At 40.4% G+C, this 27,628-nt stretch overlaps 1 long non-coding RNA gene across 1 annotated transcript; it reads left to right on the top strand.

Moving 5' to 3' along the window:
- The first annotated feature begins 1,882 nt into the window (after positions 1–1,882).
- Positions 1,883–26,714, top strand: LOC137146203 (uncharacterized). The gene is made up of 4 exons (XR_010917846.1): positions 1,883–1,948; positions 7,215–7,317; positions 24,249–24,359; positions 25,708–26,714. It is a non-coding gene; the product is annotated as an uncharacterized lncRNA (long non-coding RNA).
- The last annotated feature ends 914 nt before the right edge of the window (positions 26,715–27,628 follow it).

Genomic DNA, 27,628 nt, shown 5'->3' on the forward strand with positions numbered 1-27,628 from the left:
TCAGCAAGGTTGCAGATAACATTAAGCTGGGGGAATGGCAGATACATCCAATCCCCATCCTCCAGAGTATCTGTAGAGTGACCTAGACAAATTTGAGGATAGGGCCAAAAGAAATCTGATGAGATTCAATGAGGACAATGCTGCACTTATGACAAAATAATCCCATGCACTACTAGACACTGGGATCAACTGGCTAGGCTGTAGTTCTGCAGAAAAGGACTTGATGTTTACAGTGGACAAGAAGCTGGATATAAGTCAACAGTGTGCCCTTATTGCCAAGAATGCTAACTGCATCTTGGACTGCATTAGTAGGAGCATTGCTTGCAGATCAAGGGAAGTGATTATTCACCTCTATTTGGCACTGGTGAGGCCACATTTGGAGTACTGTATCCAGTACTGTGTCCAGTATGAAGATGTGGACAAATTGGAGAGAGTCCAGTGGAGGGCTACAAAAATGATTAGGGGGCTGGGGCACATGACATAATTAGGAGGCTGAGGGAACTAGGTTTGTTTAATCTGCAAAAGAGTGAGGGTAGATTTGATAATGGCCTTCAACCACCTGAAGAGGCATTCCAAAGAGGATGGAACTAGGCTGTTCTTAGTGGTAGCAGATGGTAGAACAAGGAGCAATGGTCTCAAGTTGCTTTGGATTGGACATTAGGAAAAGCTTTTTCACTAGAAGAGCGGTGAAGCACTGAAATGGGTTACCTAAGGAGGTGGTGGTATCTCCATCCTTAGAGGTTTCTAATGGCCTGGCTTAGTCCTGCTTTGAGCAGGAGGTTGGACTAGATGACCTCCTGAGGTCCCTTCCAACCCTAATATTCTATGGTTCTATGATTATTAAGACTCACCTAGTACTGGTTCTATACTGTTTTTAGGATTTTTGTTGTTTGTTATTCCTTATGTATTAAAAAATGCCTGCTTATTCTCCTTAGCCCTGCCAGTCATGGAATTTTTCCTTGATGTCTTTAGCTTCCCTTATCAATTTTTTAAACATCTTAACTTCCAATTTACATTGATATCAATGTGTGACTCAGGGACCTCTCGGGGCCAACTGGCAGAGGGCACAGTGGTTTAAAGGGTTATAGGAATCCCTTGGGTCTGGTCTCTGCATGATAGTTCATCAAAGAGTGTCATGCAATGTCATGCAAAGTCTCTACTGAAAGGTTGTGTCCTAGTCATCCTTATAATCATTGTGAAAAATATGTATGGATAATATGTAAGGAGTTGTGTGTATATACTGAAAGTTTAGCTCTTAATGTCTTTGAGTTGATGCTTGTCACCAGAAGGTGATAAATAAGTTTCTTTCAGCAGGTGACACTTACATACCTGTCTGGCTATATTAAAATTGAGTATTGTATGCTTCATAAGGAATGTCTATTTACAGTCTGAACAAAATCCTAATAAAGAGATTGCAAAGTGTCCAGGGGAGATTCTTTGCAGGAAAAAACAAGCAGCAGAAGTAGGACCCTGCTTACAAGGAAAGGCAATAGATGGGGGGGAAGGGCAAAGGTATACTCAAGCATCCTGTGCCAAAGCCAAAGCTTCCCGCTGGCTTGTCTTATGCATGGAGGATCACAGCCAGTCTGGCTGTTTAACAGTGGGAGAAAAACTTTAGGTGACAACATTTATAAGACAGGGAAATGTCTTGTTAGTTAAGTTTAGGCACTAGAAAGCATTCTATGATTTTACTGTATGTGTAACTGTGACAGGGTGCTGGGCAAGAACTGCTAAGTCAGCCCTTTGTTATTCCAGCTCTAATTTAGGGAGGTAAATTGGAGCTGGCTGAGAAAACCTGCACCTAATAACAGAATGGGAGACAGCTGCCTGCCCAATTATCCCAGGGCTGCATAAAGAGATGAGAAGGAGGAAGCCAGGAGCAGGAGGTAGAGATAGTTCTCCACTTCATACTGTGCATTTGGAAAGGCAAGTGGTGTATGGTGAAAAGGTGAGCACAGCCTGTAAATAAAACTGCACCTGTGGTTACTGAACCACAGGGTTTCTGAGTAACTTTGTGAGAGTAACAAAAGTGAAAGCAGGGCAGGCAGGGCAATGCCCTGCTACATATGTAGGCTTGTCTGGGACTGTGAGCCAGAGGAAGAGTGTTTTTTAGCAGCATGGAGATAGAGAAAACCCTGAAATGGTTGGTGAAATAGCAGGGGGAGGTACAAAAAGCTATGCAAAAGTTTCCAGCAGTCCCACAAGCTGGAGAGGCAGGCCTTGCTTAGCTGACAAGCTGAGCAGCAGAAGAGCCTGTAGGACTTTATACAAGAGCAGACCACCATACAACAGCAGCTTTTATGGAGGAGGGGGTGGCATACAGGCACCAGGCTTGGGACTATGTAAGATGGGTCCTGCAGATGACCCTGATGAATTCCTAGGCACCTTTGAGTGGGTAGCCGTGGGGGCTGGATGGGATAGGGCAACCTGGGCCCTGCAGCTAGCTTCCTTCCTGGCCTTTGAAGCCCAAGCAGCCTATGTGGCCCTGAGTGAAGAACAAGCCAGAAGTTATGAAGTGGTAAAGGTGGCCATCCTGGATTGGATGGGGCTGTCCATTGAGAAGTATCACAGAGATTCTGGACAGCGAAGTAGAAGGGGGGGGGGGTTTACAGCCCCAGGCATTCACCCAAAATTAATGGACGGGGCCACTCAGTGACTGAGGCCTGTTGCCCAGACCATGGGGGAGATAGGACGCACTCATCCTAGAACTGTTGTTACACGGCATCCCTGAAAGCATAAGGTTATGGGTGAGATTGCACCAACTGAATATGGTAGAGGCCATGGTAAAACTGACAGAGGAGTATGTGAAGGCTGACTTCCTCAGGAAGGAAGAAAGCCCAAATAAAGAGGAGGAAAATGGGAGAAAATCCAGAGAACCCCTGACCAGGAAGCATCTGGAGGAAAAAAAGAGAACAACCGAGGATTCCCTAGTGGAACCAGACCACTGTTCTGCTGGCAGTGTGGGCAACCGGGACATAAAAAAGGTGACGGCTCAGACATGGAGTGTGACTTTGCAGAATTTTGTAGGTGGGCCCACACTGGAGTGTAGCAGAAGGGATGGAAACTGTTCACCATTCCTGTGATGGTGGGGAGGAGACCCCAGTGAGGCATAGTGGACATGGCCTCAGCCTGCTTTCTCAGAAGGAGGGGTTGATGAAGCCATAATGGATGATTCCCAGTGCCAAAATAAACTAGGAGTGCATCCATGAGGATGCACTCCCAGTGCCTTTAGGGCCCAGGTGCCCCTCGAGGTCTGGGGCAGGTTTTGCTGGAAATGGGTTGAGGTAGTAAAGGGCCTGCTTTATCCAGTGATGGTGGGTACCGACTGGGACCTCTTCCCCAAAGAGAAAAGTGGTCAGGGGAGGAAGCCTATGGTAGGAAAAGGGGGAGATTCCTTGAGCAAGGGGGTAGAGATCCCTGAACCAGAAAGCCCTAGACAACAGAGCCCGAGTAGGAAAGGATGGGTGGATATCTCCCCTGTACCTCCTTCCTCACAAGGACCCGTTGTGGAGGTGAAAGGCCCAGCGGAATACCCTGCAAGGGGCTCCTTGGGAGACCAGACCTAGGCCCTGCTTGATGGGTTGGGGGACCCTGAAACCTTGGGTGTTCAGGGAAAAGGAGGGCCCAACCATGAACTCCCTCCAGAAGTGAAGGGGAGCCCACCTGGGGGTGCAGAGCTGTGGATGGTGGTGGAGCTATGGAGGCATCCACCCCCCCACACACAATGTAGTTTCTGCAGGTAGGGAATGGATGAACCTCACAAAGAAGACCCCATGAGTCTCTGGACTGGTGAGGGGAGACTCCCCATAGGTCCCTGGTAGGGGGACAAGAGGACTCATACAGGTAAATCTGACAGATAGAGAAGGGGAGGGAGGTGTATGACAGGGTTTTGGGCAGGAACTCTTAAGTCAGCCCTCTGACATGCCAGCTCCAATGTATGAAGTTAAATTGGAGCTGCGTGGAGAAAACCTGCACCGAATAAGAGAATGGGAGACAGCTGCCAATGCAATTGGCCTGGGGCTGCATAAAGAGCTGAGAGGAAGAAAGCCAGGAAGGGGAAGCAGAATGATAGCTCCCCCACCATGGGAGCAACTGCTAAAATGCAAGTCATGTATGGTGAAAAGGTGGTTGGAGCACAACCTGTAAATAGAACTGCACCAGTGATTACTGAACACCAGGGTCTCTGAGTGATTTTATGAGTGCAGCAGAAGTGGAAGCAGGGCAGGCACGGTGATGCCCTGCTATAATAACCATGTTTGCATGAATTCTACTTGATTCTTCTTGAGTATCTGTTCTTTGTTAATAAACTTTTACTTATTTTTTCACTATAAATAAATCTAAATGCTATGTGTTGAACAGAAAAGTGATCCTGAGGTTAAACTGGTAAACTGAGTGTACTGTTCCTTTGGGAGTAGCAGATCTGTGAGTAGAACAGGGGCTGGACACTCTGAGAGGATGCTCAGAGGACTCGGGGATAGAAGTGTGCCTCTCGCCGAGGGACAATGGCGTCTGCATAGGCTGAAAAAGGGAGTGCTTTTGTTGCCTGGTGAAGTCAGGGAGTTGACCCTGGTATGTACAGACTTATTTTTGCAAGTCTTGTAAAGGCAGGTGGTAACGAGGTGCCTCATAATCCTGGGCAGCCCCCAGGGAAATGTCACACTGTCTAATTCCTCTTTTTTCTTTGTTTTTTTGTGTCTAATTGCTGCCTTCACAACCACTCTTAAGCAAAGGCTTGGTTCTTAACCAAAGTTGTCCACTTTTGCAGTTCTGGAATTGTGGCTTCTTGGCCATCTGATCTGAAAAATCTATGGGGGGGAAGGCTTCCTTAAATTCACAGAGCAAGTATAAGTAGCAAATAAACCAGTGAGACTTCAATTTCTTTGCTTTAATCACTGGACCATCCTAAGACAATTGCTAATACAAAATATATTGTACCTAAATGACTTTACTGGCTTCTTTTCATCCTAAAATTTCAAATACTCTTAACCACATTTGAGTTAATGAAGCATATTTGACCGACTGTGATAGTTACTTAGAAAGACATTACAGCTGAACCATGTTTAATTTGGGTACTGCCAGAAATCAGGTACAATATCTACACATCATAGTAAAATCAATATAAAATCTAATTAGAAAATCAAAAGGACAAATGTGTGTCTTATTTGCTGGCAGACAGAACTTTCAGACTGTCAACAGCCATGAATAATTAAAATGTTGGGGGGAAAAGATTAATCTTGGCAACATTACTTGATCCACATTTTGAACAAAACAATCAAGTCACTATTCCCTCAGGAGCAGCCCTTAATTGCTGAAAAGAGATTATAAACAATTGAACAGAGATGACAGAAGCCATATATGACAACTAAACCTTTGATTAGCATTTTTATATATATAATCTTGGATTTTCAGATTCAGAGCAAAAGTGCAGCGCTGCATATGAGAATACAGCGAGTACTAGTCACTGCTTTTGCAGAACTATATTGAGATGAAAATAGATAGGAGTATTCTTTAATTTTTTCTAGTTAAAATGGTAATACAGGTCCGAAGAAACTCTTCTTTCTTCAACAAGTACTTTGTAATGACTGCTACATATACAGTTGTTATGTCTTGTTGCTTTCACACATTATTCATTATTATTAGTAGAATGATAAAATCCAGGGGATAAAGTCAGGATCCGGACTCCATTGAACCATTAATTGTACAGACTGATAGGAAAAAACTGTCTGTGCCCATATTTTCCCAGGTTCGGTCTATGCCAAAATGGAATATTTTTTGTTTCAAACATTTGAGCAAAGCCCTTCACCCTTTTTTTAAATTTGGCAAGAATGAAAAAATGTACACATTTCCTCTTAGAAACATTCTAACCATACAAAAATACTACAGGAAAAATGCCTGAGACTTGAAATAATTCCTGTTTTGTACCTACTTCCATTCCTTGATTTGTAAAACAATTCTTTTTAAAAAATGCATGCACACTTTTATGTACATTTTACAAATATCATTGTGAACATGACCTGTGGAAGTATAGGTGCACATTGAAATGTTTGCACAGCTATTTATCCATCGGCATTTTCAAGGCTCCCTTTGACTTCAACTTCAACAATCTTTGGAACACATCCAATACAGTATGTGAGTGCCTCCCTTATCAATTTATCCTCTCCACATCCTGGTGAGTTAGGAATGTACTCGACTTAATCAGTTTACATATGATGAACTGAGGCCCAGAGAAACTCAGAGCTAGATTCACAAGGTGGAGTTAGGGCTGAATTAACTAAAGGTGTGAATGTGAAGTGGAGTATTAAACCATATTAAATCCTTGTGGGGATGCTGTTATTCAGGATTAAAGTGACCTTTGCTTCAAAGTGAATTAAGCTAAACCAAATTAAGGCCACTTTACTTAGGAATGAGAGTGTACACACAGGGGTTTAATGTAGTTTGTTTAATCCTCTTCAAATTCACACCTTTCGTTAATATGGATTAATTTTCCTTGATGTCTCCACATAGCTAATCTATAAAGTGCCCAACTGCCACTTCAGGTGCCTGAGTCCAACATATAGGCCTCACTGATAGTCACAAACCACTGCTCAGCTGCTGCCTAATTCTGTATACACCTAAGTTTTCATTAGCAATGTCCCATACCTACTTAAATTTCAGTTTTTGTGCATGTCTACTTAGTTGCTCAGCTGTTCATCAGCGTCAGGACTTAACTCAGATCCAGGCCCCCCAGGGATTCACAATTAAGTGTTCCCCCACCTGTCTTGCCTGCTGGGCCAGATCCAATAGGCATGCTACGTGGTTGTCTAAGAGCATACCTACCAGCCTTGGCCTTCCCAAAACACAGCAGAGGAAAAGGTAGTTAGTGCATTCACCCAGAGTCTGAGATACTTTGGTTCAAATCCCCACTGTTCCTGATACAGAGCAGGGACTTGATTCCTGGTCTCCGACATAAATGCCCTAACCACTAAGCTATTAAGTATTCTGGGATGGGACTCTCTGTCTTGCTGAATCTCTTTCACGTTGCATAAAATTAAATATTCATTGGAGCCAGGACTGGAATATGGGCTCTCTCAGGTGAGTGCATTAACCACTAGGCTATAGAGTCCTCATTCATGCTTTCTGGTCCAATTAATACTTCTCTTTGCCAACTAAATATAACTCATGATCCCAGATATGAGGAATTTACACTTAAATGTGACTCAAACAATCTATTTCAGATACAGAATACATGAAGAGATGCAAGAATCATGAGATGGTGCAGATCATTTTGAAGGACTTCACATCTTTCTTTCACATCTTCTGCTGTCTAGAAAACTCCAGGTAGGCACACTGTGAGGCTCTTCTATTGCCTAAACGACACAGCTCAGCTTTTACCGACTGCTGTATTGAAGATTAACTCTCCCAAGAATAGTATCCTCTACTATGAAGCACACATAATATATCAATGATTTTTTTCTCCAGCCACTGGAGAGTAGAAGGTTCAGAGAAATCCCAAAATGCTCTCTTATGAGAGAGGCTGGATGCAATGCTCATATTTCATTCCCAAATCATACAATAGAGTTGTCATTTACTTTCTAACAAAAACTGCATATTTATGTGGTACATATTTGAGCTAACCACTTCAGTCCATATTGTGGCTTTGTAGATGTTAGCTACATTTAAAAAAGCAGCAAAACATTAACTTGGGGAGAGAAAATACAACTTTAGAGCTTCCTAAATTATGATGATTTTATATGGCAGCAAGTAAAATCTAGGTAGAAATTAATCCATGCTTTAAAGCAAAATTTTAGAAATATGACAGTTATAATATTCTTAATTTCTCTTATCTCTTTGACTTCATCTGTGTTATTCTATGTGACTTTAAAGGCAGACTTTGACCAGTCTGTCATGCCTTTACTCTCATGTCCTTCAAGACATTCATTAAAACACACTTCAAGTATTGACAGCATCTATCCCCACTCTCCGGGAGCAAATGTGCTGTCGGCAAGAGTATTGAAATACTGTCAATCTCCACAAGGAACTACAGTTACTAGGCAAATAAACTTTCTTCCCTCTATAAGGCCTATGAGCCTAGTCCTCTGCTCATTGAAGTGCTAACAAAATCAATGTTAGAAAGTCAAAACAAAAATAAGAAGGGAAAAAAAAAACATCCTGGAACTACTAATGTTTGTGCTAATTGTCACTGCTCAGTTGCTTTGCTTTTTATTGCAGATGAAGGATAGAGGAAGGAAAGCATAGTATCTGTTTAGGCTCTGATCTGCAAGTTGTTCCATATGGGCAGATCACTTACTTCACTCAGGCTTTGTATGGATTCGTGAAGCAAATTATAATCTCAGAGCCTTAGATTGTAAATTCCTTGGGATTGGGATTTTATTTCCTAATTTGTTTGAAAAGTTCCTTATAATCTGGGTGCTATATAAGTAAACAACTGAATAAATATTTATTTTAACCCAAAAAGTACCATTTAGTCTTCCCAAATAGTTACTGCCTTCAAAGATGTCTTTAGATATATTACATTTGATTTAATTAGTTGAATTCACACTTCTGTAGTTGAATTATTTATGCAATAGGTCAAATTGACTCCAATTTTGGCACTTTAAAAAAAAATTAAATCTGGTAGTGTAATGCTTTGACCTATTTTAATTTTACAGTTGCCATTTTAAATGGAGCTTTAACAGCTACATCGTCCTGCTTCCAAGGTATCTCATTATCTGTCAGTTCTCCTTATTAGGACAGTTTATGACTCACTTTTTGCCTTGTCAAATCCTTCACTCCATTTGGAAGGGTAAGACTATGAACAAAGTAAAAATCATGCAGCTGCTTCAATCAAATTTGTACTTTATTTGAACTCAGTCTTGGTTCTACTTCTGTCTCCATTCTACTCTCAGGGAAGTAATTTATTTTGTTTTGTCTTATTCCATTACAGATTCTATAGAGCACCAATGAGTGAATACATTCTCCTTATATCCAACCCACAAATAACCTGTTTCCAACAAGGCAAGGATTAGTAGTAGGATGCCATAAGAACTGGTGTTTATAAATTTATCAGTGATCCAGAAAAATGGTGAATAGCAAGATGCAAATTTGGAGAGGATACAAAATTATTTAGTTCCAGAGGGGTAGCCATGTTAGTCTGTTTTTAGCAAAACAGGGGAAGTCCTGTGGCACCTTAAAGACAAACACACTTATTTGGGCATAAGCTTTGGTGGGCAGAAACCCACTTCCTTGGAATTCTTGTTAGTCTTTAAGGTGCCACAGGTCCTCGCAGTTTTGCTAAAAATTATTTAAGTGACTCAAGATGAGAGAAAACTGTAGGGAACAGAAGGACTTAACAAAGCTTTGGCAAATGGAATTCAGTGTTGACAAATATCAATGTACGATGGAAGGAGTAATTTGAACTACTCAAGAAAAAAAGTTGCTTGTGGATGGCTTTATAGAAACTTTTGCATTTATATAAATCTTCCAGATGTGTGAATTTCTTCACATATGATGAAAGTGTAATGAAATCTCTTTAAATGTAGTGTGATGGTTCTCCTCAGAAAATGCTCATCCTCTAAGATCAAATGCAGAAAGTCAAGAGTTTGTGAGATGAGGACTCCTTAGCACCTTTGATGTATTCCTGTTTTTCCTTTTGATCTCAGATTTCTGGACAGTGCTGTGTTTTGACACTGTAAGATACTGAATGTAAGAATGTTCAATCTTCACCTGGATGGACTGCTGCCACACATAAACATATATTTATTTTATATTGAGATTTTAATGAGTAGTAGCGCTGTTAAACCTGAATCAGGTGAATGGACAATTAACAGAGTTAAGTACAGTTATCAACCATAACTTTTATGCAATATGCTTTTTAAAATATTTTAGTATTTTTTACATTTCAAAATTGTTTTCCTTTTCAAAAAGCAAAGGGCTCACTGTAGGTTAGTAAATTGCTAAAGTAATATATATATATATAAATAAATAAATGATGATTATTCTAGGTCGGACTTTTCAAAAATGAAACTAAACTGGAATTGCCAATTATGTGTTTGCCACTCCATATTTTTTAAAATGGCTTATTGATTTTAAAGTCCAAGTTTTTTGAAAACAAGGCACATTTAAGCTGACAGCTCATTTATCAAGCTTCAACCTAATGCAATTGGAAATGGTTGAGGCATTTAAAGTCCCCTAATGGGGTTGACTGTGGAAAAAGCCAAATCATCCTTAAGTATAGTGACTTTTCTTGTCCAGATGTTGTAATAAAAGAGAAAAGATAGGAGGGTAAATGTTATGTGCCATAATCATACTGTGAGGGAGGAAAAAAACAAGAAATAGCAAGGGCTTATACACAGCAAATACTATAGTGCAAAAAAGATGTCATAGACACATACTCTCAACCATCTTGCATGCCAGTATAGAACTGTTGAACCTAATGCCATCTAAGGTAAAATATCTGGCACACTGTAGATATTAAGTATGTGTACTATTTCCTGAAGATACTGGTTTTATTGTTTCTTATGATTAGCCACTGAACTCAGTAGAAATGACATGGGGGGAGGGGGGGAAGTAGCAACAAAAATATCAAATGGCCAAAAAAGTGTAATATTGAATCTGATTGCAAAAAATCTGATTGTAAAACACATTGCACTATCACACCCCATTTCCCAGCTGAATATTTCCAGTTCTAAATTGCCCAGCTCTTTTGGCTGACTGTAAAACCTACTATACACCTAAAAATCACCCATAGGTTTTATTAATTTTTTGTGGCAATCAGGATACAGTTGAAAGTTTCAGGTTTTCTCAGCTTTTCAATGAATGCATCAAAATTCTGAAACTGGATCTTGGCTAATAGATTATTTTTATAGGCAAGTTTAAATTAGGGTTAAGAGAAATGTTTGATTTGTGTTTGCATTTGTTTATTAATTCAAAAGTTAATAAATACGTTGGGCCAAATTCAGAGTTAATGTGAGGTGGTGCAACTCCATTGACTTTCATTCATTCCAAGTCTGAATTTGGCCAAGTAATCATTGAGCAAATTAGAACATTACAATTATTTAGTTAAATTACATTAAAGCATCACTTCAGACACTCCTGTGGAAAAAAAACTAGCACAGCAGTTGTTTAACACTAAAAAATAGTTCAGGCCAGAAAATAAAACTCCTTATCCATCTTAGACTACTAAAGAAAATATTTGTGTTGTTACTATTAATAGACATACAGACACACAACCTAAAATGGCTAGAACAAGAAAAAAGTATTTGTTCTATAGCTTGGTTGTCTGTGGCGCTTCAGAGTCTGTTAAGAACTGCAGTTTGGGGAACCAGGCAATGTCTTCTGGCTCTGGTACCATCATGCTAGTGGGCATTGTTCTCAGGTCAGCTGGCTAACCTGAGATGTCTTTGTCTCTACTTTCCTTGTTAGGAAAAGTAGAAACATCAGCCATCGAGCTGTTATCATGGTGACCTCAAGAGAAGCACAGTTCATTTCTTGTTTATCTAGTTTTTTATGGGTGAAATTCAGTCTGGTATTGTCCCACCAGATTTCCCTTTGTAACCTTCTGACTCAATCAGGTAATCACAGATTTTTCACCTCGATTACATTGTCCAATCCTTATTAGATTATGTCAGTCTGACTCTTGGTCCACTTTGGAGTTCTCCTTTTAGAATATTGTGTTTTAGTTATGTCCATGAATCTGTGTTTTTCCTCAAATAAGCAATAGGGAATAAGGGAATAACAGAAAATGAGGACTCTAACAAGATGATCTGAACCCATTGTATTTAGCTGCCTATCCTCACATGGACAATCTTCAGTGCCTCCTTGGCTATTAGGGCTTGTTGTCTTCCTTGTCATAACTTATGATCCATGGTCCTTTGACTTACAAAAATACAAAAGTAGTTCCTTACCCATTCACACATCTTGTGCTTATACTTCCTTAACCTGGACAAGAGCTCATAATTCTGCAATTCTTATTTTGTTTTTCACTACATCTAGGATCCTGGGTAAAGTGGTGTTTCAGTATACCATGGCTCAAAATCAAGCTGCTTAAAAACTACTTAATTCCATTAATATAAATTTTATAAAAAATATAATCAGTTAAAGTTTTTGTGTACAGGCATTTAAGAGAGATGCACTATCACAATGTAATTATGCAGACTAGAATGTACCTCATGCACTAGTGTTCTTCTCTAGTCTATGTAGGTTCTTGTATTGTCCTCATCACTGTAATAGCTGAGCACGTTAATGCATTAAACAGCATGGCTAACATCTTTCACATGTTTGTTCTCTCATTCTCCCTTCAGGAGAAAAAGGGTGTGCTGTGGAGTTTTATCTTGGAATATATAGAGATTGCTATAAGTTAGAGAGGCAAAGTCAGAGAAATGCATCTTAAAGTACAAAGTTTATTCCACAGTTTTAGGCTGGCTCCTGAGAAAGTTTAATGTTTTTATTCATGCAGAAGTGTCCTTGAACACCTTTTGAGTGACTACACATGGTTCAGAACTTCCTGTAAAGACTGCTTCACAAGAAACACAGTATCTTGTACCACTAACTCAGGGGGAAACTGACTCCATTGCCAGTAAAACGTGCACTGACCTTGATTTATACAGATTGTGAAGATCAAAGTCCATTGCAGCTTATCACGGAACAACTAGGCATGGATCTGTCAGTTTTTTCCCTTACTTAAATTAAAAATCAGTGGAAGAAAGAGACAGATGTTAACACTTATACAGTTACTAGAATTAGTATTTTCCACAGTCTTAGCCATAATGTGTGCTACTAATACTAGTCCATAAAAAGTAAGATAGCACTAAAAAGGCTAATCTTCACTAAAATTGTGATCAATTGAAAACTAAGATGCATTTCCTCCCACATGGGATTTGTCTTACCTTATATTTGTTTTCAGATGTAGAATTTCAGGCATTGCTGGGGACAAGCCAGTAATACATTCATAAATACTTCTATAGCACAATTTTATTTTCAGTAGGTTTTTTTTAGTCCAAATAGACTTAAAAGCACCTTGAATGAATGCATGCTGCATTCACATTAACTGGTATCCCATGGAAAGTTCTGCCATTGTTTGTTCTTTGTTATATGTATGTAAATTTGAAAGGTCAAGTTAAGGACAATAATAAAGAATAGAATTATATCAATGGTTGGTTATTGAAGAAGGCTTCTGTAGAACTGCTTAAACAATACAGAGAAACATAGGGCCAACTTCTTTGCTGCTGTAAATTGGCACTGCTACATTGAAATCAATAGGATGTGTCAGAGTTTGAGTAGCTGAAGCATGGAATCGTAAGAATGAAAAGGACTTCAAGAGGTCATCTAGGCCAGTCCCCTCCACTCGAGGCAGGACCAAACATTATCTAGACTATCCTTGACAGATGTCTGTCCAACCTAGTCTTAAAAATTCCAAATGATAGAGATTCCACAACCTCCCTAGGCAATTTATTCCCGTGCTTAACAACTCTGACAGTTAGGATTTTTTTCTAATATCCAACATAAATCACCCTTGCTGCAATTTAAGCCCATTTCCTGTTATCCTATCCTCAGACATTAATGAAAACAATTTTTCCTCCATCTTCCTTATAACAAGTTTTTATGTACTTGAAAACTGTTATGTCCCCCCCCCCCCCAAGTCTTCTCTTCTCCAGAATAACAACCCCAGTTTTTTCCTCTTTTCCCTACTGCTTTGTGATTTTTAGACCTTTAATAATTTGTGTTGCTCTTTTCTGAACTTTCTGCAATTTAGCCACATCTTTCCTGATGTGACACTCAGAACTGGGCACGATACGCCAACTGAGACCTAATCAGCACAGAGTAGAGCGAAAGAATTATTTCTTGTGTTGTACTTACAACACTCCTAATACATCCCAGAAAGATGTTTCCTTTTTTTTGCAACAGTTACACTGTTCACTCATATTTAGCTTATGATCCATTATAACCCCCCAGATCCATGTCTGCAGTACTCCTTCCTATGCAGTCATTTCCCATTTTGTATGTGTACAGTTGATTGTTCCTTCCTAAATGGAGTAATTTGCATTTGTCCTTATTGTATTTCATCCTATTTACTTCAGACCATTTCTCCAGTGTGTCCAGGTCACTTGGAATTTTAATTCTACCCTTCAAAGCACTTCCAACCCCTCTCAGCTTGCTAATGTCCACAAACTTTATAAGTGTACTCTCTATACAATTATCTAAATCATTGAAGGTATTGAATAAAACCAGACTACAACTGATCCCTGCAGGGCCCCACTTTATATGCCCTTCCAGCATGACTGTGAATGTTTTCTTGTTATCCTTTTGTGTCTCTAGCTAGTTTAATTTCATTTTGTGCCTGGGCCTTTTGAATTGTGTCCCTACATACATGTGGTGTTTTCATTATTCACATTTAATTTTACTTAGTTTCCACTTTTTATAATTAGATTCACCAAGTCAGTAACCAAACAACTTCTGTAATACCTTACCTTACTGGTTACCAAGAAGCTAAAACACAGTTCTCTTTAAGCAATCCAGCATTTGGATCCCACCCAAACAGCCAAGTCTATATAGTGAAGATTATTTAAAACCTTATTCACCATATATAAAGTTCTACCAATCCCAAGATATCGGATACATAAACCAATAGGTCAATCTATAGTTCAGATCTCAACCAAAAACATGCTTAAAGTGCATTCTTCTTAACTAATCTAAGATGTATTTAAAAAGAGAAGAGAGTTACTGGGGTTAAAGATGATTATACATACAGATATGAGTAACATTCTTAGGTCAGTTCCATAGCAGAGATGGTGAGGCTGTTGATTTGTAAAAGTCTTTCTAGAATCAGTTCAATAGGTCAAATAGGCAGTCCATGCATGGAGTTTGTTCAAATTCTTCCACAACAATTCAACAAGAACTTGCAGGATAATTCCAGAGGTCATCTAGTCCAACCCTCTGCTCAAAGCAGGAAAAACCCCAATTAAATCATCCCAGTCCTTGTCAAGCCGGGTCTTAAAAACATCCAAGGATGGAGATTCCACCATCTCTCTAGGTAACCAATTCCAGTGCTTCATCACCCAACTAGTGAAAAAACTTTTCCTAATATCCAGCCTAGACCTCCTCCACTGCAACTTGAAACCACTGATCTCTTGTTCTGTCATTTGACACCACTGAGAAGGAGTCTAGCTCCATCCTCTCTGGAACCGCCCTTCAGGTAGTTGAAGGCTGCTATCAAATCCCTCCTCACTCTTCTCTTCTGCAGATTAAATAAACCTGGTTGCCTTAGCCTCTCCTCTCAAGTAATTTGTCCCAGGCCCCTAATAATTTCTGTTGCCCTCCATTGTAATCATCCACAATTAATCCACATCCTTTCTGTAGTTGGGGGAGAGGGCTCAAAACTGGACACAATGCTCCAGATATGGCCTCACCATTGCCAAATAAAGGGGAATAATCACTTCCCTCAAACTGCTGGCAATGTTCCTATTAAGGTAGCCCAATATGCCGTTAGCCTTCTTGGCAAGAAGGGAACACTGTTGACTCATATCCAGCTTCTTGTCCACTTTAACCCCAGGTCCTTTTCTGTAGAACTGCTGTTTAGCCAGTCAGTCCCCAGTCTGTAGCAGTGCATGGGATTCTTCCGTCCTAAGTGCGGGATTCTGCACTTGTCCTTATTGAACCTCATCAGATTTCTTTTGGCCCAATCCTCCATTTTGTCTAGGTCACTCTGTATCCTATCATTACCCTCCAAAGTATCTACCAATCCACCCCAGCAAGTGCAAACTTGCTGAAGGTGCAGTCCACCCCATCTTCCAGATCATTAATGAATATGTTGAACAAAACTGGCCCCTGGACCAATGCACTCCACTTGATACCAGCTGCCGACTAGACGTCAAGTCGTTGATCACTATCCAATGAGCTCAATGATCCAGCCTCTTTCTATCCACCTTATAGTCCATTCTTCCAACCCATACTTCTTTAATTTGGTGGCAAGAAAACTGTGGAAGACCACATTAAGGCTTAGCTAAAGTCAAGATATATCACACCCAATGCTTTTTCCATTTGCACAGAACCTGTCATCTCATCATAGAAGGCAATCAGGTTGGTCAGACATGACTTGCCCTTGGTGAATCCATGCTGACTGTTCCTGATCCGTTTCCTTTCCTCCAAGTACTTCAAAATGGATTTCCTGAGGATCTGCTCCATGATTTTTACAGGGACTGAGGTGAGGCTGACCGGTCTGTAGTTCCCCAGATCCTCCATCTTTTGTTTTATAAAGATGGGCACTATATTTGCCTTTTTCCATTTTTCCGGGACCTCCCCCGATTGCCATGAATCTTCAAAGACAAATGCCAATAGCTCTGCAATCACATCAGCCAACTCCCTCAGCACCTTCGGGTATATTGCATCTGGCCCCATGGACAGCATCTCCAGCTTTTCTAAATAGTCTTGAACTTGTTCTTTCATCACTGAGGTCTGCTCACCTTTTCCCCATTCCATGCTGCCCAATGCAGTAGTTTGAGAGTTGACCTGTCTGTGAAAACAAAGGCAAAAAAAGTACTGAGTACTTCATTTTTTTCCATATCAACTAAGTTGCCTCCCCCATTTAATAAGGGGCCCACTCTTTCCTTGACTTTCTTCTTGTTGATAACATACGTGTAGAAACCCTTCTTGTTACCCTTCATGTCCCTTGCTAGATGTTTAAGCAGCTCTGAGATAAAGCAGGATCAGACCTGACTTTCTTTATAGCTGAAGCAAGTCAGGTGCTTACAGGTAATTCCATCAAGTGGGTTTTGATGAAAGCGAGCAGACAGTTTGATCTCTATTCAGTGGGTCCTTCCTCAGACAGTTTGATCTCTATTCAGTGGGTCCTTCCTCAGACAATACACAACGCCATTCGAGCAGTTAACATGAAATTTAACAATGTGGAGTCACAATTTCAAAAAGAATGAAGACAATAAACGTTTTATTAGAGAAAATGTTTAAGCAAAAAACAAAAAAGCAATGGTCAGGGTTTAAAAGGCACAGTAATACAACATCCAGGGATGGTATGCAGTGGGAAGGTCTGGGATCAGGGGGTGGCAGCAGCATGATGAGCTGTGGCCCCGTAAGAGGGGCTGGAAGTGTGGGGCTTGAGGGTTGCAGGGGGGTATGTAGGGAGAGGGGGATGCTATCCAGCATGGGGGTAGGGTCCCTGGGAGGCATTTGCCAAGGGGAGCAAGTGAGTCCATGCATGGGGGTGGGAGTGTGGGTCTGGGGAGGACAATGGTGGGGTGGGCTGCAGTTCCATCTACATGTTATCCTTTTTTGATTTCAGAATCAATAGAATATAGTAATGAAACATTGTAGATAGGAACAGAAGTTTGTGATCTGCAAGAAAATTAGGTCCCATTGATAAACTTCTAAAACCTAACAAGATATAGGTAAACACAGACAAATACAAGTAGTATCTACTTTTGATTCTCTAACAATACAAGTCTACATTTCAAAGACTCTGGTCAATTTAACATGACTTTGCTAATTATCTACAAGGAATAGTCCTGTTTACCATTTCAATACTTTTCTTCAAACAAGTACAATGGGATTTTAAAGATAATAAACATATCAACATAAATCGTCAGAAACCTCTATCACTACCATTCAGAGCTTATCCAATGGTAGCTGAATAACTTTAGACTTCAAACAAAAATCTGTGTTACAACCCAGAAGGAATTCTTAGGGTTATAGTACCACAAATGGATGAATTCAAAAGTGTTACATTTTTAACCAATTAAAAAAGTGATATTGTTGAACAATTTAGACAGTTACATAGCTAAAAACACCAGGGAGTTTAATAATTGACCTAAGTCATGGGGTTATAATAAACCCAATACATGAATGGAAATTCCTTGTAGTAATAGACACAGATACATTAGATACTGGCCAGAACAGTGCAGTTTAACTTCTAATTCTGGGACATTACTTTGATATATCTAACAAACTTTAAACTGAACTGGGAATATGTCCATCTGATCTCTTCCCTGGAGTGTTTTGATTTCTATCTCACAGCATTAATTAGCATTTCTCAAAAGATAAGGGTAAATATTACTCTAAACATCATCAGTGTAGCTGAATCTTGTGCTATTTCTTTTAATTCTCTTCTTTTTGCATGGTATTTTGCATAATTTGACTAGCCAGCGAGCAAGGTCAGCTCTTTAGGTGTTCTGGGCTAAACCAAAGGGTTGGCTTAATGATCTAAAACAGTGTGGAATAACCCATCCCTATCAAAACTTGATCCTGAGGCTCTTGGGAAACAGGGTAACGTTTTTCTTTCTGGGGAGAAAATATGATTAATCCACAGTTCACTCTGTCAATTCTTTCATGACACCTTAAAAACCCAATCTCTGTCCTCTCTGCAGAGATATTAAAGAACTCATGGCATTTTTCATAAGCTTAGGGATTTGTTCTGGTGGATTGGGAAGAGTTGGATTTGAAACAAAAGCCTGGATCCAAGCATTCTTGGATGCAGATCTGATTTTTAGAAATAGCCCTTAGTTTTATAATGGGCTAGACCAAAATCATGAATCTGAACAGCCTCAAATTTTGTGTTGGATTCAGATTTGAACTTTTTAACCTTCTGGCATTAGACCAAAATTTCCTTTTTCATCCCCGAGGTGGCTGCCTTTCAGCAAAGCAATCTATCTGTTGCCCGCTGAGAAAAAGAATTCTGTTTTATTGTGTCAGCCTGCTATATCAGGAAATCGTTCAATGCTTGATGATCTGAGGTTAGTGATGTTTCCGGTGCTCTTTCAGGGTGTTTTGGACAGATCTATAGCTATTGAGTGTTCTCTTGAAAGCTTAGTATTTAGTACCAAAGCCAGCAATTAAATAGGTAACCTACTACACTGTTAATGAAAAGACAAATGCTGTGTGTCAGGTGACTGGAATGCAGGGGCAGCAACTGAGGGTTGTGTAAAATGCCTCAGTGTCTCAGAACTAGGAACCTGTGGTAGTTCCCTGCTGGTAATTTTCTAGAAGCATAGTTCCAAGAGTAGTAATCCAGTGAGATGTATAGGTTAGAATGTAAGAATTAGATGTAAGTAACTTTTTCTTTTACAGTGAAGTAGGACAGTCCTCAAATTGTTATGATTTTGTAATATGTGATTTACAGTTCTACTGCAAAGGCAAAGCTTGCCAACCCTCCCCCCCCCCCAACTCCAGAACAATGTGTGTCTTATTTGTATATGAAGGAGAGTACTTTTCTTTGTGCCCAAGGGCAGAATCTCAACCTCACCTTGCCTTTCCTTTGTCTGCAGTGCATATGGATATAAAAGCCCTGTGAAAATAGGCTGGGAAATTATAAATCAATGTGAATCAGTGTTAATAAATGCAAACAGGTGTGTTTGAGCAGAACCGTCAACTTGTCTCCATGTCAGCAGTAGGAAGCTGGGAGAGAGCAAAAGAACCTTCCATCCCCTTCTGTCTTCTAACCTTCCCCTGCCCTTGCCTATCTACACATACTTTTAAATTTCAATAGTTGGGGTGTGTCCAAAGAAATCATCTGACCCTGTGCATAGTGGGGTAATCAGAGAAGAGGAGGAAGATCAACTACATCTGAGGCTTGAAAAAAAAAAACCCTGCTTCATATGCCTGCGTAGAAATGCTAAGTCCAGCTCATCTTAATATCTTCAGTGCTCTCTGGACAGAGATAGAAGCAGCTGCTGCTCTCTGAGGCAGCTGCCACACTGTGAATGCAGCTATCAGGGCTGTGGATGCAATGGCAAGTTCCCTGTTGCATCTTCCACCATCACAACTTAGAGTATGTCTTCACTGCATACTAATTACAGGATAAGCAATCACAAGTTAGTCAATACACGGTAGTCTAACTTGCTACAGCATGTCCACACTGCCAGTATCAGCATGGCCGCTGTCATATCCCGTATCTGCACTGCCACTGGATCTGGTCATGACAAGCCATAAAGCTTGTCCCAGGATGCACAATGCCACAAATCTCTGTGTACTGTAGTCTTGCATTTGCTGTGCACTATGTGGTCTACTCTGGGAATTGTGGGAGAAAATAATCTAGGCTTGGGAAATTCATTTCCTGGCAAGACCCAAGCTGATGTGGTCTTACTGTTCCATGCTAAGGGTCTGGATCATACTTTCTTTAATAACCAAGACTGACAGCTCCCTCTTTTTCTGGAGGCAATGTTTCTCTGGCATGCCTCTGAGAAGCTGCTGCTAGGACTTGGTGATGGATAGAAAAGAAATCTGATGAGGTTCAACAAGGACAAGTGCAGAGTCCCGCACTTAGGACGGAAGAATCCCATGCACAGCTACAGACTGGGGACCGATGAGCTAGGCAGTAGTTCTGCAGAAAAGGACCTGGGGCTTACAGTGGATAAGAAGCTGGATATGAGTCAGCAGTGTGCCCTGGTTGCCAAGAAGGCTAATAGCATATTGGACTGCATTAGTAGGAGCATTGCCAGCAGATCACGAGAAGTGATCATTCCCCTCTATTCGGCATTGGTGAGGCCACATTTGGAGTATTGTATCCAGTTTTGGTCCCCCCACTACAAAAAGGATGTGGAGAAGTTAGAGAGAGTCCAGCGGAGGGCAACAAAAATGATTAGGGGGCTAGAGCACAAGACTTATGAGGAGAGGCTGAAGGAACTAGGCTTGTTTAGTCTGCAGAAGAAAAGAATGAGGGGAGATTTGATAGCAGCCTTTAAGTACCTGAAAGGGGGTTCCAGGGAGGATGGAGCTAGGCTGTTCTCAGTGGTGGCAGATGACAGAACAAGAAGCAACGGTCTCAAGTTGCAGGGGGGGAGATCTAGGTTGGACATTAGGAAAAAGTTTTTCACTAGAAGGGTGGTGAAGCACTGGAATGGGTTACCTAGGGAGGTGGTAGAATCTCCATCTTTAGAGGTTTTTAAGATGCAGCTTGATAAAACCCTCGCTGGGATTATTTATCTGAGGTTAGTCCTGCTCTGAGAAGGGGGTTGGACTAGATGACCTCCTGAGTTCCTTCCAACTCTATGATTCTATATTTCAGGGGCTGCTTTTGACTTAGGAAAGACTAAGGCAATGGGTTGCAGTTACTAGTAGACATCTAACATCATCAAGAGAAAGGCACCATGTGGACATGGAGGTGTGAACTGAGGTGGTGATGTTTTCCTTGGCAAATTCATACTATGCAGAGCACCACATCTGGACCAGGACCACAACGTGAGGCAAACCAGTATCCAAACCATGGCAACTCGCTCAGCTGCCCCTCCAACTGCAGTGAGCCATCACTCAGGCATGGGACAAGAACTCAGCTGCATTGATTTACCTTTCCCACAGTGCCTGTAGTGATTCAACCTTCAGGGATGTGGCAGCAACCTCTCCCAGAGTAGAGCCTGGGTCAGATAACACCCCAGGCTCAGGTATTTTCCCCCACCCCACCACAGCTGCAGATCACTTTGTGCAAGAGGTCACACTTTTAGCTCTGGAGGTCAGTCCCCAGTGTCTTGGCCAAAATGGTAGCCCCCACACAGGAATGCACTCATGAGTCTGTGGGCAGGGCACAGAGATTGAAACAGATGTTTAGACTATGGGTGCACAATACTGTAGATTATTGTAGGTGTTTTGTTTTTTAAAAAAAGAAATAAGAGCTCTCTGAGTATCATCATTTTTGTTCTCACTTAAAATGACAAAACAGTCCCTTCTGGCACACAATTTATTTGTCTGTACCCATATTACACATTTCACATTGCTACCTTTGAACATAGAGATCCCTGGAGTACTCGTTCAGCTGTGGAAAAGCTATGTCATTGTCTTCTGCGAGAACGACTAAAAATATTAATCAATTTTGTTACTGCAGATGTCTATAAGCAGTGGGGTTCCAGTCCACAAAAAATAAAATCCTTAATAATGAACTGTTCAAGACTGAGATCACATATCCCAGATGTCCTTAGAATGAGGACTAGTATCAATTCAAGATAAAATCAGATGGCAAAATGTAGATTCTTAACAATATACACCATACACATGCAGACTCATTTATACAGGAGGATTGGAATAGATAAGCTTTTATTATTTCTTCTCCATTTCTCATTCTTATGATTATATGATATGTTCCCTAGTTCCATGTATTCTGAGCTTTCCATCTTATTTTGCCCTTGACTTCAATGTCTTTTTTCTATAGCTTGTATTATCATTTGCTAAATATAGCCCCAATCTTTCACAGATGTAATCAATACAAGTTCAACTGGTGAAAGATCACAACCTGTGATATGGTGATAGGTGTAGAATAAGAACCAAATAGGATAGAAGAGAAGGCTACCTTGGGCCACAGCTTAGAGTTTTTTATGTTGCTTCCCTACTCTCACTTTGGTGAAATAAGTAAGCACTGTCAATAGCAAAGGGCCCAATCTTGTGATCCCAATTATTATTATCTGTAGTAGTACTACAGTAATATATAGCAAACCCCATCAGTGCCATGACCCATTGTGTTAGGTGCTGTGCAAACACAGAAAAAACCATGGTCTGTGCTTCCAAAAGAGTTACAATACAGAGGCAAAACTCTTATTGAAATCAATGGGAATTTTCCTGAGTAAGGCATTTAGGATCAATATATCTTTCTATTCAATAATGTGACGCACGTTATTGTGGTGTCTGAGCATTTTTCATGCTTATAAAATCCAGCCTGATTTCAGCCCCTGGTTATTTCTCTCCTTCTCCTGAATAAAATGTATTATTTTAATTGATTATTATTATTATTTTTGTATTGACATTTTGGCAAAACTAAGTTGAAGAAAAAGATTTTATATTTTGTGCTGAAAATGGCAAAATTTGTACTATTCTAGACACTTGTAAGATTTTCAAAGGAGGTTATTGGACTCATGGATGGATGATGGAGATTGCCCTTGTGAAAGTACTTTGTCCTAGGGAAAAATGGGGTTTTAGCATGAGCCAATCCCTTCAGGGCTTTCAGATTAGGACCAAACCCTTGAATTTTATGTAGAATTCAAGGAGGAGCCAATCCAGTGAGCGGAGTCTTGGGGTTAAGTGTTCTCCGAGAACTATATGGCTAAGAAGATGAGTTATTGCAGTCCAAAAGAAGTGACATAGTTTCCAGGGTTACAATTTTCATTTCAAGGTACAGTGCATACTGCAGCGAACAACCTAGAGGTTGCAAAAGCACTGGATACCAAGGTCAGTTCAATATCTGACAGGATGGGGTGGCACTTCATGGAAAGTCATCGCAGGAAGCAGATATTTTTAGCAGAACTAGTTATTTGAATATCAAGAAGCAGTGAGGAATCCAGAAGGATGTTAAGGCTACAAACCATAATGACCATTTGAAGTCAGAATCCCTCACTGGAGGATAATTTCCCCTTCCTTCCCCACCCCCAAAGTATTTTGTTCTTCCTGCCACCATAACCTCTATCTAGCCCATATGTGGCTTCATCCAACTTGTCTTTATCCAAGTGCCAGTCTTAGCCATGCATTGGGATATCTCTGAGTCCATGATGCCTTATGATTTCTAGCAATGGCTTCATGTATTGCTAAATATGATGAAGGAGTATCATGCTACTGGTGAGAGATTTGGAGAGAGAGGAGCAACTACCTAACAGTAGTTGGTGTTAAGATGGAAAAGGAGGAGTCCAAAAGAAGGTGACTGAGAGGACTCAGGCCTACAGTTATCACAGAAAGATTCTTTCATCTCTGTTGTAGTGATATTAATATTTTTATTATTCCCTTGGGAAAAAAATCTAGTGTGTGGAACTAAACCCTAGTTAAATTATCAATCTCTGAAAGATTCAAGGCTTGAGGATTTGTGGGCAAACTCTCCTTGAAACTGCCAGTGACAGCTGTGCTACTGATATGTTTTTGTATCCATATAAAAACAGCTCATGTTGTTTTTAATATATTTGGCTCTGCAACGCCCTGAGATTTTAAAGCAGGACACAGCTACAGGCTCAGCATTGCACAGGATCAGCATTTGTCTCTAGGCTCTCTTCAAGCATCGTCCACTCAGTGCCACATGTGTCTGGCATTTTTGACCAGCCCCAGGCACCTAAGTTTTAAAATAATAATAATAATAACAAAATCATAAATCACTGACAATATTGATTTGCCTCTGCCTCTAGCCTCTGCTATCCTTCCAATGCCACAATTCTGTGACAGTTGTGCCATAGGCACATATAGTAGGTATGCCAATATTTAATAACCTAACCCCCCCACCCCTGTTTTTACTCATTTACAAACTAATTGCAATGGACAGACTTTCAATTAAATCATTTCCCCTCTCTCCCTACAAAATTGGGCAGGTTTGGGCAGGAGAAGCTAATCCAAAGTATAGTTACAGCTGCACTTTGAAGTCCAAGCCAGAAGTCTCTATCGCTGAGGATTAAACAGCTGGACTCAAACAAAAACATAAGGTGGGAATGAAAAATATTGCTGGATTGACTAAGATGAAAGGGCCTCTGTGTGCTGGGGAGAGAACAAGGCTCCAATCTGCTTCTCAGCATGAATGATACCTGTGCAGCACTAACATAGGTTAGCATTTCTGTTGGGAGGGAGCAGAGAGACAACTTTGAGAAATGTTTGTATTCCATGAAATCACTGACAGGCAGATTTGAAGATTTTAGTTCAGATTGCACAAACACTGAAGCTGTTGGGAGGCATATTCATGCGTGTGTGGGCTTCCTATCTCCAATCCATCCCAGCCTCAACAGATCATTTTTCCATTTCCGGCCCCAGTCCTCTTTCTCTTCCTCTCTCCTATCACCTAACTCAGGGGTTCTCAAACTGGGGGTCGGGACCCCTCAAGGGCTTGCAAAGTTATTATGGGGGGGGTCATGAGCTGTCAGCCCCAGCCAGAACCCTGCAGAGATGAGTGGCCAGAGAGAAGCGGCTGCTGATCAGGTGTTCTGGAGGTAGCACCGCCCCCAGCAGCAGCGCAGAAGTAAGGATGGCATGGCATGAGAGGGTCATAACTTTTTTTTTTTTTTTTTGGGTGGGGGGGGGGTCATCACAACCTGAAATATTTTCAAAGGGGGTCCCAGAAAAAAAAGTTTGAGAATCCCTGAAACTACTTCCATGTGACTCTCACAGGAGTGGGAGCCTGCATGAGAAGAGGGGGGTAAAAATGTCACGTCTAGTTTGACTCTGGCCAATTTATGTAATTACATCATATTTGGGGACATTTGTGGGATAAAAAGATGCTAAAAAAATTAATGCAACACCTGGAAAGTGCTGAAGTATGTGGAATTTGAATATACCAATTGTTCCAATAAAGACTGTGAGACTGATTTCAGGAAAGTTTGGAAAGGGAAAGTGGGACTTAGCCATGGAAGATAGGTCCATCAAGATGGTCAGGGATGCAACCCCAAGCCTCTGACTGCAGGATGCTGGGACTGGGCAACAGAGGAGGGAACACTTGATGATTGCCCTGTTCTGTTCATTCCCTTTGAAGCATCTGGCATGGGCCACTGTCGGAAGATAGAATACTGGGCTGGATAGACTATTGGTCTGACCCAGCATGGCCATTCTTATGTTATGTTATTTAAACTGTGTCTAAATTAAACAAAATTTCAAGATTCATTTTGTCACCGAAAACTCCAGCACATGTAAATAGCTTGTTATTTCTCCTAAACTGGACCTGAAGCATTGGCAATCAGACCAACAGCCTGAAAATGTTTCGATCAGTACTCCTGCTCAGGCAGACTCATGTATCTGGCACGAGATGATCACTACTGACTCATTCCCTTTTGTCGCCATGTGCAGGAGAGCTCTCTGCTGATCTGAAGATCCATGTGTAAGCAAGAAGCTGGAGGGGGAAGCTTTGCAGTGTGGCTGAAAGTAAAGGTGTCATCCCCCACAATACTCCCTCAAATCCCATGTAAGAAGTATGCAAAATATACTTCAGTCCAAGCTGTATTACCTTTTCTGTGGCAGCTGATAATTCAGGGCCCAAATCATTAAAATAGAGTTCTGGCTTTTTCAGCTTTCCAGAGGTTTGTTAGATTCTTATTTGGGAATATTATGACTCTTTCTAGATTCAGCTATTTTTTGCTAAAAGCAGTGAATCCACTTGTTTTAAAATGTTAGCACCAAATTATGATAGTTCAGCTACAAGAGTAAAATAAAGTCTAGATTATAAATTCTAAGAAAGCTATTTTATGTTTACTCCCTGAATTACTCATCAGCCAGTGGATTTGTTTTTAGGAGTTCATGTAATGGGTTCCCTTTATGCAAGATGTTCTGATCTTATTTTAGATGCTAACATTGCCTCTGTGTATATGTGTTGTTTTATAAATATCCAAGAAAGCTAATTTAGGGATTTGATAATATTTATCCAGTGATAATCTAAGCTACTATTATCTAGAACGTAGAAAATGATGTTGACTCTACAAGCTGCATTTGAAGAGATTACTGGCATCTGCTCTATTGACCTTTGTCTTTCTCATAGATTTCTGCAAAGTGTTGTTAAAGCAAGCTTCTTTTCTATAGATCAATAAGGCGATGGGGAGAAACAAAGGAAAAAATATATTTTTAAGGAAAGTGGATTCTCTTCTGCTTTAAGGAAACACAGGAAATGGTTTAGAAAGCTGTATTCATGAGTTATATTTCTAATGTGAAATGAAATGATTGATTAGAATCCTTATAAATAACCTTCTTTTTAATTAATGCTTTCCCTAGAGCAGTTTTTTCTTTCTCCTCATTTTCTGTTATCTGTCTTGCTTGTTGTAATTTATCATTGCATTATTTGTTTAAGCTCAGGAAGTATATGTCAGGATTGATAACAGATATGTATTTAGGGATATATGTGTGTGTGCAGTAGAGAGATGAAGAGCAGCATGTATTACGGACAAACTTAATGAAAGTCTTAATTACTGTATCTGTATAAAGTCTGATGCATACCTGCTATGATGATTAGGGCTTAGAAATACATGAATATGTAAACATAGATAAATGTTGATTTCTTTTTTTTTGTATCAAAAGCATCCTGCACTAGTGATGTAGAGGTAACAGTGACAAACTCTACCCATTATAATAAGAGGAGCATATTCCGTGTTTTGAAACAGGTGTCAATGTTTTGAAATGGAATAGTGTCACTGGAACTGAAATATCTTGAGGAAGGGGCAAAATCTCATGGTTTCATTCCTCAAAGTCTTGCTGCTTCCTTAGAAGAAAAGCAGCCTTTGTGGCTCAAAAACTTGTCTCTCTCACCAACAGAAGTTGATCCAATAAAAGATATTACCTTATCCACCTTGTCTCTCTACATAAGGATGAGATAGATAATGGAGACAGTCTTTAGTATCTATACTTGACCCTCAACTGAACTGAACTCGCTAAGCAAGGGGCTCAGATGTCAGACCACTGTAAAGGTAGAGGGGATGGGAACAGGTGCGTGTGGCTCTGCCTAAGTGTCCTAGGCATGGTTTAACCACTCCCTCCCCACTGTTCAAAGTTAGAGATAATTAAGGCTCCATTAGGAGTCTTTTGTTTTGTAAAGTGATCACTAGACCTGAATTCACTTGCTGAATTCACCCTCCCCTAAGAACATTATCACTATTTTACAGACAGGGAAACTGAGCATCAGAAAAAGTAAAAGCCTGATTCCTTACTCTAGTTTTAACCTGATGTAACATCAGCAACATCAGTGAAGTCGTCTTCTTTCGTATAGCAGTTTGACGTCCAGACT

This window comes from Emydura macquarii, unplaced genomic scaffold (assembly GCF_026122565.2).
Source record: "Emydura macquarii macquarii isolate MOO-44397 ecotype Brisbane River unplaced genomic scaffold, CSIRO-AGI_Emac_v2 contig_383, whole genome shotgun sequence".
Lineage (NCBI taxonomy): Eukaryota > Metazoa > Chordata > Testudines > Chelidae > Emydura > Emydura macquarii.